This window comes from Lepidochelys olivacea (genome assembly GCF_965140295.1).
Source record: "Lepidochelys olivacea isolate rLepOli2 genome assembly, chromosome: 11".
NCBI lineage: Eukaryota > Metazoa > Chordata > Testudines > Cheloniidae > Lepidochelys > Lepidochelys olivacea.
The window spans coordinates 2,394,479-2,402,996 of record NC_140421.1 but is presented as its reverse complement, the minus strand read 5'-3'; the positions used below and the strand labels follow the sequence as shown (position 1 = coordinate 2,402,996).

Sequence of the window (8,518 nt, the reverse complement as noted above, 5' to 3'; positions counted from 1 at the left end):
GCTGCAAGCCTGAACCAAGAACTTGGCCATCACTGGATGTCACTGATTCCATTTCACCAATTCTAGCTCTCGTCTGTATCTTTTCCTTTTATGAATAAGCCTTTAGATTTTAGATGCTAAAGGATTGGCAACAGCGTGATTTGTGGGTAAGATCTGACTTGTACATTGACCTGGGTCTGGGGCTTGGTCCTTTGGGATCGAGAGAAGCTTTGTTCTTTTACTGGGGTATTGGTTTTCATAACCATCTGTCCCCCTACCAGTGGCACTGGTGGGGATACTGGGAAACTGGGGTGTCTAAGGGAATTGCTTGTGTGACTTGTGGTTAGCCAGGGGGGTAAAAGCAAAGTCTTCTGTGTCTGGCTGGTTTGGTTTGCCTTGGTGGGCACAGAAACCCCAGCCCTGGGCTGTGACTGCCCTGCTTGAAGCAGTTTGTCCTGACTTGGCACTCTCCGTTGGGTCCCGCCAGAACCAGCCTCGTTACATGCCCGTAGGATTCTGCGGACTGCTTTAGACAGGGGTCAAAACGTGGCAAAGGGGGCGAATCGGAGGATGGGGCTTGGCCAGGGTCTGAGCAGGGGGTGGAAATTGACTGGTCGGGGAATCAAGCAGCTGGAGCCAGCGGCAGGAGAGGGGCGAAAGGGAAATCAGGAATGGGGGGGAGGTGGAGTTAAGCCCTGGAGGGAGGCACTGGCAGAGGGTGGCAGAGGGCCAAACCCAGCCCAGGGGCGGCACAGGAGTCTGTAGGTCTCGCTGTGTCACGCAGCCCCTGGGTTCGGTGTGACGGATCGCCCGCCAACTGGGCCTGGCTTTGATCGTGCATCCTTTGTCCCTTCATTCTTTTCTTTTGGGGTGGACTCTTCTCCCTTACTCAGGGCTGTGGTCTGCTCTTCAGCCCCTGGCGTTTGCACTCGACTTTGTCAGGCCAGGCCGCGGCTGGAGGCGGCCCCCATTATCCACGCGTCCCCCATTCACACACCTGAACCCCCTTGAAGAGGTCACAGCCGGGTTTGCAAAATGGAGCCAGCATTTTAAAATGGGGCTTTACTTACAATATGGAATCTTATTAAAACACGTGTGACGAACGATTTCGAAGGTTGGGAGTTACAGTGTTAGAATGGTGAAGTTTGGTTTGTTCATTGGACACTAAATAAAGTCATATTAATAATAGTAATTAAAGAAAAGAAACAATTTCCTAACTTCAGCCCCACGCTGACCCGCAGATGGCCTTTCAGTCCACAGGGATTGAATGGGTCACACTTGATGTAATTGTCTCAAGGCTGTATCATGTTTTTGAAACAATCTGAGCTGGCGGTTTCAGCATCCAGCAGAACTTACCACACATTACAATTAACATTAAACTTATCGGAATAAAGAACAGAATAATTGGGTGTAACAATTTTTAAAGTTGAAGGCCAAGAGGGGGCCCATCCTGTAAGAATATCATACCAATGGTGTGTTATAATTTGCTCTGCTTGTGCAGATACTCTTTATATTTCAGGTCCCTGATGTAAAATAGCCAAAAATTTCCGTCAGCTGGATAATTTGGTTGTTTTTCTTCATTAGCTTGTACAGACTTGTCCAATTGACCCACAAAGACAAGGTCAAGTTTAGAATATTACTGGTACCCAGGGTGTTAGTTCGTTTATCCTCATGAGCTGGGAAGTCGCAGGTTAAGGTGGGAGTCTGTAACATAGTGATATTACACACACCTTGCTCTGCTGGTGGTTCTTGCCACAAAAGCTCCTCTAATCCAATGGCACTGGAGCGAGGTCGAGACTCACCAGCGCAGCGCCTCCTGATGGTCGTTTAGGGAATTAGCTCTCCAGTGTACAGAGCGCCTCCTACTGGCCAGTGTCTCACCTGCCGCTGGCACCCGTGTCCCTGCCGGACCCCGGTACCCTTTACCTTGGGGTGCTGCCCCCGCAGTAACCCCTTATTCTGGGTTTCCCCTCCCAGGGGAACCCCCAACCCTCTAAACCCACCTTGCCTCAGTGGCTACTGCCAGTCATCATCTCGCCCCCGCTCACTGGGGCAGACTGCAGTGTAATGGCCACTCACCATTGGCAAGGGGTTAGGACCTGCTGCCTTTGCCTATCCCCGGGCTGCCCCTCTGCAGCCCCCCTGTACCTTTTCAAAGGCCTTCATCAAGGCCTGCAGCCTGGGGGTTTACCAGGCTGGAGCGCCCCAGCTCCCCTTGCCCTTCCCCAGCACTGCTCCTCGTCAGGGACCTTACTCCCCTTCCCACTCGCTCCAGGGCTAGAGTGAGACTTCTCCAGCTTCTGGCCCACAGCCCCCGTAGCCGGGCCAGCTGGGCCCTAACTGAGCTGGCCACAGCTGTGTACCATCCAGAAACGTGCGCAGGAAAAGGTTGTGGTCACGTTTTGTCAGCAGAGGAGTGAAGACTGTCATCTCTTTAGCGCGGCCCCAACCCCCCTCGCTTTCCGTTAGCATAAGAGCTGATGTTGTTCAGAACAGCACCGGGCTAACAGGTACGGCCCTTCGCAGCTCTCGGGAACTGCGAGTGGTGAGAATTCGCTGAGGCCAGCGGATGTCGCCGATTCCTGCAGGTAGCCGTCTGACCCACCCACGGTGTGAGAAAATGCTGCCTGCAGGAATTAGCTTCTCCCCTCGCCGTGTCACGGACAGCAGCACGTCCCGACAGTCTGCAGCGGCGACGGGTCCAACTTTGCTCGAAAAGGGTGTTTCAAGCAGTCTCCGTGTCAAACCAGCCGGATCGCTTTCCTTACCAGCGTGACAAGCCTGCAAGCGGGAGACGTGGTCTAGCTTGCCTTTAGTGGGGCTTTCGATACTGTCTCCCGCGACCTTCTCATAAACAAACGACGGAAATGAAAGCGAGATGGACATAACGATAGATACGACGGGCATAACGAGCGGGGTTCTCCAGGGATCAGTTCTGGACACGTTTCTATTCAAAATCTTAATGATTGAGATAATGGCATAGAGAGAACACTGATAAATGTCAGGTCTAGAAAACACGACCTAGAGAACGCCCTGGAGAGAACACCTGTAAAGTTTGTGAAAATGTCAGGTCGAGAAAACATGACCTATGAGGGAAGATTGAAATGCGATAAGAGTTTTCAAGCATGTACAATTAACGTAGCATCTTTTTAGAAAAGCTGCTTCTTACACTCTGTACGTATCGCTGAGGGCTGCAGAGAGCCCATTTCCCCGTAGCCATTTCACATACGCGACAGTGCAAGAAACGGCTCTCTAGAGCCATCTGCTAGGGCGGGTAACACTTCAATAGAATAGCAGTTTCTTACAATCTATGTTGATCGATAAGTGCGCCCGGTAGCACATTCCTACGCGGAGCAGCATCCTTCGCTACTCCAGCACTAAAGCCGTGAGCCCCCCCCCAGCCTGCTCTGCGTAGAACTCCCTTGGGCCTGTTGTTTTCCCTGGGAGAAAAACAACCCTGGACTGTGAATGAGACTTCAGCGTCCCGCTGCCAGTCCTGCGTCCTGCCCTACGTGGGGGTAGCCAGGTGCCAGCTCCTGGCAGGGAGGTCGAACCCGCCGGGGTTTGCAGTGATTGTGGGTCCCCGCTTTGCAGCGCCGGCGGTGAATTGCAGGAGGGCACACCAAACATGCCGGCCACCCAGCCATGGTCAGTTCCTTGTGAAAGGAAGTTCTTCGTACATTTCCAATCGCTCCGTTCTCATTCGTTTCACTGGATCTATTCCCCCCCTCTTCATTCCTTTATTTATTTCTGCTCATTTCCATAACCCACAACACCCCCTTCTGTCTAAACTGCAGCCAGCCCAGGGGATGATCAAACCCTGCAGTGAAGGTGCTGGTACAAGGCCGGCGATTACATTTGCTAATGAAACCTAAGCTCAGAGCTGGCTCCAGCCTCCGGGTGCCCTCTGAGCTGACGCTCGCCCCTGCTAAAGGGCTGGAACCTCAATCCCGGCCTGTTCCTGGCCCAGCTCGAACGGCAGCGTTACGGCTCGGTTAAACGGGACCCAGCTTGTACCTGGCTGGAAGCCCTGGCCGCTCCGCAGCGTGGGGTGGGCGGGGGAGCGACCCCCAGACCACAGCTACCCTGGTAGACCCCAGAGCAGACAGCGGCCCAGTCCCCGACCCGGCTCTGCCATTGGCCCAGGGCACGCTCAGACTTCCCCTTCCATCCATGCTGTTGGGGGACAAAGGGGTACTAGCCACAAAGGCTCGTCCCTCGGGTTGGTCTGCTGGTGGCCCCAAGACTGCGGTGTATCCCGCCAGCTGTGGTCTCCGTCCCCGGCGGCTGCCGCCTGCACCGGTACAAGAGACCAGGATGGAGGACGGAACCCCGGTGTCCTGGCTGGCAGAGCATTAAGTGAAAACAAGGCCAGGGGATTCTTACAAGGGATCCAGGCCCAGGTGAGTTCATCTGTTGTAGGGAAGGCGAGTCCCTGGCTGGGGGCGAGGCCTGTGGAGAGGGGGGGTCTCCTCTCCATGCACAGCCGGGCATCCAGGGAGCAGCTCCCTGCGCCATCCCTCCAGGCAGCTGAGCAGCCTGCCAAGTGGCAGGGTGACCAGGGAGCTCCTGGCTCTGTGCCTTTAAGGAGAGAGCGGGAGCTGGGCAGGGCTGAGCCACTGGGAGATCATTGCTCCTGGCAAGCTCAGCTGCTGGGTCAGGAGCTGCCCTGAGCGCCCGCAGCCTGGGACGGAGCCCCGGGAAGAGAGGGGGACCGGAGGAGGGGAGCCAGCTGCTGCGGGAGGCACCGGCCACTGGTAAGGGAGCCGCTTCGGTAGCAACTCCACTTCCCGTGGATTTGGGGGCATTGGGGCCTTGCTGGGCAGCTGCCCTGCTGCTGCAGACGCAGCGCTGGGCACCGTCCAGGCAGAGCCGAGAGGCGCCTGCAGGGAGCTGGGGTGTATGTGGGGGACATGCCTGGCTGGACGGGGCTGGCTCCTGCTGGGTTTATTGCTCTCACAAGGTCGGTGCTGAGCGGATTGGGACAGTTTCCCAGCTGGTCTCCTGTGGCCTGAGTTAACCTCTCGGGCTCTGTAACGCACCCAGGCCGGGCAGTGCCAGGCTGTCACGGAGTCCCCGGGCGATGCTCTGGACCTGCTCCCCATGAAGCCAGTCAGGACTCTGGGGACATCTCCTCTCTGGGAGCAGCCTGTCTGCAGGACACACAGCTCACCCGGCTTCCCCCTTCCTGGGTCAGACCTCGGAGCATTCAGCATCCTCTGCCCCTCCGTGCGCTTCCCCCTGCGAGTCCACCCAGGCGGGGTCCTGGGGAAGCCAGAGGGTCCTGCCCCCCAACTTCACAGTCAGACGTGACTCTCAGCCAACCAGTAAAAAAGAGGTTTATTAGACGACAGGAACATGGTCTAACACAGAGCTTGTAGGTGCAGAGAACAAGACCCCTCAGCTGGGTCCATTTTGGGGGGCAGTGAGCCAGACAACCACGTCTGCCCTTCACTCCATGTCCCAGCCAGCCCCCAACTGAAACTCCCTCCAGCCCCTCCTCCTCTGGGCTTTGTCCCTTTCCCGGGCCAGGAGGTCACCGGATTCCTTTGTTCTCCAACCCTTTAGCTCTCACCTTGCAGGGGGGAAGGGTCCAGGCCATCAGTGGCCAGGAAACAGGGTGTCGGCCATTCTCTGTGTCCAGACTCCTGCACACACCTGCCCTCTAGGGCTCTGCAATGATCATACACCCTAACCCCACCCCCTAGATACTTAAGAACTGCATAGGGGAAACTGAGGCACCCCCACACTATTCAGAGGAAACATTAAGAACAGTCCCACTTCGTCACACAGGCACTCTGAGCTGCAGCCCCCCCATGGCCGTCTGGGCACTGGCAGCTCCCAGGGCTCTCCCACTTCCCGCCCCCTTTCGGCTCCAGGACTGATCTCTCTCAGAGGGGCTCAGCACCCACCACCCATGGCGCAGCAGGCGCTCAGCACCGTGGGGGATCGGGCCCTGGGTCTCCTGCCACCCTTCCCAGCTTCTCAGGCAGGAGCTGCTGCCCCTGGGAGCCTTGATTTCCCTGTGTTCAGCTGCTGCCTAAACGCCATGGTGACGGGCCTTTTACAGATAGCTGGCATGCTCCACAGGGTGGCAGGGATGGTGCCACCGTCTGGGGGGGACAGCAGGGGTCATTCCAGATCCCTGGGGGCAGATGATTGCCCCCCTCCAGCCACTTCCACCTAGGGATCCCAAAGTACATTGACGCGCTCTGTTTCCTGCAGCCTGCCACAAGCGGGGGAAACTGAGGCACGGGGCGAGGAAGAGACTTGCCAAGGTCCCAGCATGAGTCTGTGGTAGCCTGGAATGGAACCCAGGCAGCCTGACTCCTGGCACAGTGCCTCAAGCGGTGCTCACAGCAGCCTCTGCGGGACGCTCACGCTCCCCGGAGCTGCGGGTTCAAATCCCCCCAGGGCCTTTCGCTCCTTCCTGTCGGCCAGGCAGTTGGCAGCGTTCCCGTGTCCTAGGGCAGCGTGGCCCCAGCCTTCCCGGGGGACCTGGTGCTGTGTGCTGGCTGGGGCAGCGGCTTCTCCCTGGTGCTCTGTGGGGTTTTGCAGTCAGCAGCCGGGGGCCCCGAGCTGCAGAGGGCCCAGGTGTCCCCACTTCAGCAGTCCCGCATCACGCATCCCCCCGCCCCCCCCACCCAGAGGCACCCCCTGCTCCCAGGGACAGCTGCTTGGCAGCATCTCCCATTCCTCTGCACCCTGGTGGGAGAGACTTACCCAGCCCCCTCCCTGCCGGACCTGCCAGCACAGCCATGTCCTCGCCCCCCCACCCCCACCCCGCAGCTCCATCCCATAGCTCCATCCCATAGCTCCATCCCACGGCCAGCAGACCGTGATCAAACTGGGACCCTTCGCTCTGCCCCGTCCTCCCCCCCTCCAGACCCTGCAGGGGCTGGAAATCCCCCTGGCTCTGCTGGGGCAGCAAAGTGAAGTCCATGGGGCTGGGTGGGTTCCCACCAGCTGAGGGGCCTTGCCCCCACCAGTCACTAGGGCACGCTCCTCCCCTGTTCTCCACGGTCCCCCAAACCAAGCCCATTCCCTGCGCGAATGGGCCAGCGGTTCTTGCCTGGGACCCCTTGGAGGGAGACACTCCGAGCTGTGACCCCTTGGGTGGGGCGGGTGAAGGCTGGGCGACTGGTCATGTGGACTCGAACTTAGCGTGCCCCGTCGGGCGCGGGGGGGGGAGGCTGGGGGCCTTGGGAGCACCCCAGCTTTGGGAGCTCCGCTGAGGGGGCCAGAGTGCAGCCAGGTGGGGGAAGCAGGATGTGTCTCTCCTCCTGCTAGCTTCGCCCCAGGGTCCCCCCACCCCATAGAGTCAAGCAAGGAGAGGGGCCATGTGTCCCCAGCCCCAGAGGAGGGCCTGCAAAGAGGTGAACGCCAGAAAGGCCCAGGAGCAGAGCACAGATCCGAGACATTCGTCCAGTTCCCCCTGGGCTGAGCCCTTGTGTTTAGCTAAAGCATCTTCCCCAGAGGCAGCCAGGCTGGGCTGGGAGACAGCGATAGCTGGCGACTGCCCCCCCCCCCTTCCCTGGTTCAATCCCCTCTCAGGCTGGCTGGAGCAGCTCCCACCTGTGAGTGCTGACCTCCGGGCAGACGCCCACGGAGGGGGTGTGATCAGCAATGAGATTGCACCAAGCCAGTGACAAATGGGAAGTCCTGGGTCACTTGCCCCATCTCACCATGGCGCCAGCCAGCCCCCGGGGGCTCTCCAGCCCAGCCGCCACCCAGACCAGCTGGACTTGGTGAATGAGCAAGGACTTCTCGACAGGACGGATCACTCCCCGATGGCCTGTTCTGGTCATTCCCTCCGGGGCACCTGGCCCTGGCCATTGTCACAAGACAGGATCCTTGGCTAGAGGGACCTTCGGTCTGACCCAGTCTGGCCGCTCTGACGTCCTGTGGTGGGGGGAGCATGAAGCCAGGGTGCAGGCAGGATACCAGGCTGGGTGGGCTCTGGGGGGTTGTGGGGAAGAGGACGGGGGGAGGCCCGGTCCCAGAGAGGGTGGCATGGACATGGGCAGGGGGGGTTGCAGTGAACACTGCTAGGGCACCTTTCTTTTGCAGCCCCTTTGCCAGTGGCTGGGAAGGACCCGAGCTCCGAGTGGCAAAGAGCTGGTCCTGGTCCGCCCAGCAGCCGGTGCTGTCCCAGGGCCCCCTCCCCTTCCCAGAAACTCAGTGTGTGGGTCCGATCAAAGCTGCGCCGCTGGGGTCAGCTTCTCTCCAGCCTGCCCGTGCCCGCTGGGAGCCTGGGGCCAGACGGCTGCTTCAGAGCCGCCCTTTCCGGTTCTGGGCCGGCTCAAATCGCCCCTTGGCGCACACCGGCGGGAACGCTCTGGGCTCGTGAGTGAGGGGTCAAGCCTGCTGCCGGGGCAGCTCCCTGCGGAGGGGCTGAGGGTGCTTCTCGAAGACGCGGGCAGGGCGCCAGGCCGATTCCGGGAATCCGCAGCCCTGGTTCGAACGCAGCGTCTGCCACACGCGGCTTGGCCTGTCTGCAAAAAGCCCGACTGCGGCTCCCGGGCCGTTGGTCGCCAGG

General features: G+C 59.3%; 1 protein-coding gene across 1 annotated transcript in view; it reads left to right on the top strand.

Annotated features, from left to right (window-relative positions):
• Nucleotides 1-4,705: 4,705 nt before the first annotated feature.
• The window catches only part of PLCD4 (phospholipase C delta 4), a 29,383-nt gene continuing 25,570 nt past the window's right edge, over nucleotides 4,706-8,518 (top strand). Inside the window, exon 1 of the mRNA XM_084643527.1 lies at nucleotides 4,706-4,736. The gene's annotated coding sequence lies outside the window, so the exon portion shown is untranslated. The remainder of the gene's footprint in view (nucleotides 4,737-8,518) is intronic.